A 6000-nucleotide genomic window follows, 5' to 3' on the forward strand; every position below is an offset into this window, starting at 1 on the left:
GGGATTCTTTGCAATATATCATTGTGTTGAAAAGAAAATTGAGAGCCTGTCATTTTCATCACAAATACATCATTTTACTGGAGGAAAATAGAGAACCAGGATGTAATACAGTGCAACAGCTTTCTTGTGTATTAGTGTCTAACCTGACAAACTCTTAGTGACTTGCAAAACTTTAAAGATGACAATTTAGGAAAGTTATCTCTACCAGGCACAGTATACTGGGGGAAAATCTGTGAGAACATTTCATTTTAAGAGCCAGGGTTACCTACTAAGGCTGCTATTGAAAGTCAACAGGTATATGGCTATGTTTTAATTTTATTACTCTGGTTTTGGTAATCACTATCCTATTTCAACCTGAGCAGGTAGAGCAGGAGAGGTGCAGGAAGCTGAACAGGTTAGTACTGTCAAGCTGTCATCAGATGACCTTCAAAGTGTCTTACTGTTTTTCAATATACAGTGCTACACTGAGAAGAAAAATGTTTTTGCCTTCTCTTCATCAAGATGGTTCTCTTCATCAAGTTGGTTTCATGTTTTCTTTTAAATGGAGAACCTGGATAGACTGATGTATTTTTCTCCACACTGAGATATTATCTTCCATTTTTTCTAGACCTGGATAAAATTTGGATAAGATTTAATATGGCATAAGGAGCTGGTGATTTGTGAAGGGTTAAATGCTCTCCAAACACTTAGGTAAGATATGATTATATAAACACCTCATGTTTGTTGAAGTGAAGCATTATTCTACAACTTCTCAAAGTCATGGGTGATTTTCTACACTGTCAATCCAAGCCAGGCTGTAATATGATAAAGAGCTCTGAAACTGCACTCCTATGACAGGTTGGACACACTACCAAAATAATTTTTATCCACTTCTCCTATCTCATAAACAGCTGGCATTTGGCATAGCTGAGTGGATGGAGACATTTCTGAACTGGCTTTAATGACCTCATAGTACATTTGCAATAGATGAAGCTGAGCAGTTAATCATGATTGAAGTTGGCACCTGAAACAAAATTCTCACCTCAGTTTTGTGTTACAGTTGCAGCAATATCTTTTAGAGATATAATTTGGAAGCATTTCTGATCTAATCTCAAAGGAGTATTGGCACTATAAAAATAATTGCTTTGGAATAAATGAATTCACAAATAACCTGTGCTGTATTTGGGTAGCTCAGGTTCACCATTCCTATCTGTGTTTTCCTAAAGAAGTTCAGCTATAAGCTTTCCAGGTGGCATTTCTCCCAGTATACTTCATGGATTTTAATTGGATAGGAGAGATCAAATTGTACTAATTGCATTTGGTTTAGGTTGGGTTGGGGGTTTTTGCTATTTTTAGGAGAGGATTCTTTTGTTGCTCAAATCCTTTCAAAACCATAGTCTGATTGATGCCCAGGACTTGGCCTATTTCACCAGTGAAGTTCAGTGCTCTCATTGGCACTGTTGACCCACCAGTTCAAACTCCCAGTTCAGGATCAAGAATCAAGAATCAAGAATCAAGAAGGTTGGAAGAGACCTCAAGGATCATCGAGTCCAACCTGTCACCCTAAACCTCATGCCTATCTAAACCATGGCACCAAGTGCCACGTCCAATCCCCTCTTGAACACCTCCAGGGATGGTGACTCCACCACCTCCCTGGGCAGCCCATTCCAATGGCCAACCACTCTCTCTGTGAAGAACTTTCTCCTCACCTCCAGCCTAAACCTCCCCTGGCGCAGCTTGAGACTGTGTCCTCTTGTTCTGGTGCTGGTTGCCTGGGAGAAGAGACCAAACCCCTCCTGGCTACAACCTCCCTTCAGGTAGTTGTAGACAGCAATGAAGTCTCCCCTGAGCCTTCTCTTCTCCAGGCTAAACAGTCCCAGCTCCCTCAGCCTCTCCTCATAGGGCTTGTGCTCAAGGCCTCTCCCCAGCCTCGTTGCCCTTCTCTGGACATGCTCCAGCAATTCAACATCTTTCCTAAACTGAGGGGCCCAGAACTGGACACAGTACTCAAGGTGTGGCCTAACCAGTGCTGTGTACAGGGGTACAATGACCTCACTGCTCCTGCTGGCCACACTATGCCTGATGCAGGCCAGGATGCCATTGGCTCTCTTGGTCACCTGGGCACACTGCTGGCTCATGTTCAGGCGCCTGTCAACCAGTACCCCCAGGTCCCTTTCCGCCTGGCTGCTCTCCAGCCACTCTGACCCCAGCCTGTAGCTCTGCATGGGGTTGTTGTGGCCAAAGTGCAGCACCTGGCACTTGGACTTGTTGAATGTCATCCTGTTGGACTCTGCCCATCTGTCCAGCCTGTCAAGGTCCCTCTGCAGAGCCCTTCTACCTTCTAACAGATCAACATCTGCTCCCAGCTTGGTGTCATCTGCAAATTTACTGATGATGGACTCAATCCCCTCATCCAGATCATCAATAAAGATATTGAACAGGATGGGGCCCAGCACTGATCCCTGGGGGACACCACTAGTGACAGGCTGCCAGCTGGCAGTGGCACCATTCACCACCACTCTCTGGGCTCTGCCCTCCAGCCAGTTCCTAACCCAGCGCAGAGTGCTGCTGTCCAAGCCACGGGCTGGCAGCTTGGCCAGGAGTTTGCTGTGGGGGACAGTGTCAAAGGCCTTGCTGAAGTCCAGGTAGACTACATCCACAGCCTTTCCTACGTCCACCAGGCTGGTCACCTGATCATAGAAGGAGATCAGGTTGGTGAGGCAGGACCTGCCCTTCCTAAATCCATGTTGGCTGGGCCTGATTCCTTGGCCATCCTTCAGGTGCACAGTGATTGCCCCCAAGACAATCTGCTCCATGATTTTCCCTGGCACTGAGGTCAGGCTGACAGGCCTGTAGTTCCCAGGTTCTTCTGTCCATCCCTTCTTGTGGATGGGTGTCACATTGGCCAGTTTCCAGTCTTCTGGGACCTCTCCAGTGAGCCAGGACTGGTGGAAAATGATGGAGAGAGGCTTGGCCAGCTCATCTGCCAGCTCTTTCAGCACCCTAGGATGAATCCCATCAGGTCCCATGGACTTGTGAATATCCAAGTGACTCAACAAGTCTCGAACTAATTCCACATGGATTTCAGGAGTACAACACTGCTCCTTGACCTCATCAACCAGCTCAGGAGGCCAGTTATCCTGAAGTCCTCCTGTCTTACTGTTGAAAATGGAGGCAAAGAAGGTATTTAGAATCTCAGCCTTCTCCTCATCCTTAGTTACAATGTTACCCTCCACGTCCAATAAAGAGTGGAGGTTCCTCTTGCCCCTCTTTTTAGCATTAATATATTTATAAAAAAGCTTTTTGTTGTCCTTCATGGAAGCGGCCAGTTTAATTTCTAACTGTGCTTTTGCCTCTCTAATTTTTCTTCTACATGATCTAACAACATCCTTAAACATATCACTAGTTGCCTCCCCCCCTTTCCAAAGGCGATAAACCCTCTTTTTTTCCCTTAAATCCTTCAGGAGCTCCTTGCTCATCCAGGCCAGTCGTCTTCCCCACCGGCTCATCTTACGGCATGTGGGAACTGCCAGTTCCTGTGCCTTTAGGAGCTCCTGTTTGAAGTAGGTCCAACCATCCTGGACCCCTTTCTTCTTAAGGGCTGTTACCCAGGGAACTTTCTGAATAAGTTGCCTGAGCAACCTGAAGTTTGCCCTCTGAAAGTCCAAAGTGAGGGTTCTGTTACTGCTCCTCCCTATTTCCCTGCATATTGAAAACTCCACTATCTCATGGTCGCTGCACCCTAGACAGCCTCCAACCATCACATCTCCCACCAGCCCTTCTCTATTTGAGAACAGCAGATCAAGCAGAGCCTTGCCCCTGGTAGGTTCACCTAAGAGCTGCATCAGGAAGTTGTCATCCATGCACTCTAGGAACCTTCTGGACTGTCTCCTCTCTGCTGAATTAAGTTCCCAGCAGATGTCTGGTAGGTTAAAGTCCCCCACAAGGACAAGGTCCTTACTGAGTCTCCTGGGTGGGCTTTGAGCTGCACAAAGTAATTCTCAGCAGCTGGGCCATTGCATCAATTTGGCATCCACTGCAAAGGGCAGAGGATACAGAGGGCAGGTGGTACCCTATGCTGCTTATTCTTTTGGACTGAGAGTCACTGGCTCTTCTGGGTAATTCAGGACTTCTAAATACATTTATTTTTGCAAAAATATTAAAGAGTATTTGTTTAAATGCTATTATTTTTTCATAACATTAGTGCTAAATTCAAATCATAAGTGTGATAACAACCACATGCAACATTATAGGCTTGGGAAAGAGTGGCCAGAGAGCTGCTCAACACAGAAGGACCTGGGCGTGTTGATTGATGACCAGCTGAATATGAGCCAGCATCCTGGCTTGCATCAGGAATAATGTGGCCAGCAGGTCTAGGAATGTGGTTTTCCCTCTCTACTTAGTATTGGTGACACCACACCTTGAACACTGTGTTCAGTTTTGGGGCACTCACTACTAGAAGGATACTGAGGCACTGGAGCATGTCCAAAGACCAACCAAGACAGTGAAGGGTCTTGAACACAAGTCCCACAAGAATGGCTGAAGGAACTGATGTTCAGAACAGAAGGCTGAGGAGAGACATTTTCACCCTCTACAACTACCTCAAACAAGGTTGCAGCAAAGTGGGGGGCAGACTCTTCTTTCATGCAACAAGTGACAGGACAAGAGGAAATGGCCTCAAGCTGTGCCAAGGGAATTTCAGGTTGAATACTAGGAAAAAATTCTTTACAGAAAGAGTTATCAAGCATCGGAACAGGCTGCCCAGGGAGGTGGTGGAGTCACCATGCCTGAAGATATTTCAAAGACATGTGGAGGTGGTGCTTAGGGATATGGTTTAGCAGTAGTCATGGGATTGTAAGCTCTAGAGAGCAGCTGGGCATGATGATCTCAAAGGTCTCTTCCAGCCTGGACAGTCCTATCATTCTACAATTCTATGTATGCATATTTTCTGAGACTAGGTCTCATAACTGCTTTACCTGATATTAAACCTCTTATATTAGCAGATCTTTTGTAACAACCACATGCAGTTGTCTATCTTCAACTTTAGAAGCAATAGTTTATCCTCAGTGCTATGACAACCTCCACTAATACAAAGTCTAAGATATACAGCCTGACAAACACTTTGTAAGTGTTCATATCATCTTCTGAATATTGCAGATGCAAAATCTTTGTCTTTGTTGGAGAAGTCTGTGTCATTTGCCATCATCATTTAACCACTTTCCAATTTTTGGCTCCTCTACAACCATTTTGAAATATCAGGATCATATTCTATCTGCAAAGAAAACTCCTCACTTGAGCATATTTTCAAATTATGCACTATAATGTTGCATGGCTTGGGGAAGAGCATGTACATTATTTTCCTTGTAATTTTAACATTTCTTTAATTTTCTGAAAATGAAGTATAGCCCCAAAATAGTTTGTGACATTTTGAAAAATATCAACCATTTCATGACGGCATTAAAAAAATCTTTCTCTCTTTCAAACAGGGAAGAAAAAAAAACAGAAAATTTAGTTGAGATATGGAAAAACCTTCACAGTAAAAAAAAAAACCCATCAAAAAACCTAAGACTTTTAACAGAGAAAGATATAAAAGAAACTCATAGGTGGAAGTGGAAAAGACAGAAATTCACATGGGAGAAAGGTGAACTTTTTAACAGTAAGACCAATTAACTTTCATGAGGACCAAGACATTTACTTCTTACTATATTGGCATCAGGTGTGTATGTCTTGCTGGTTTGTTTGCTTGTTTTGGTATCTACTAATTATGCTTCAGTCATGTGCTAATAGTCTGTGACTGATTCACCCAAATATCTATTAACAGATGACAACTTGACTTGAATATTTTCCTTAAGGGGATGTACATGATGCAAGTCAAGTACCTAAACCTGGAACAAGCTGTAGAAACAAACTCTGGCATCAGTAGACTCAGACCTACGGAGAAAGATAAGTAACAAGAATGGCTTCATCCTACAGAACTACAAACATGGCAAGTTTTAACTGGCAATGATAAGAACACGATTA

Source organism: Indicator indicator, chromosome 5 (assembly GCF_027791375.1).
Source record: "Indicator indicator isolate 239-I01 chromosome 5, UM_Iind_1.1, whole genome shotgun sequence".
Classification (NCBI taxonomy): Eukaryota; Metazoa; Chordata; class Aves; order Piciformes; family Indicatoridae; genus Indicator; species Indicator indicator.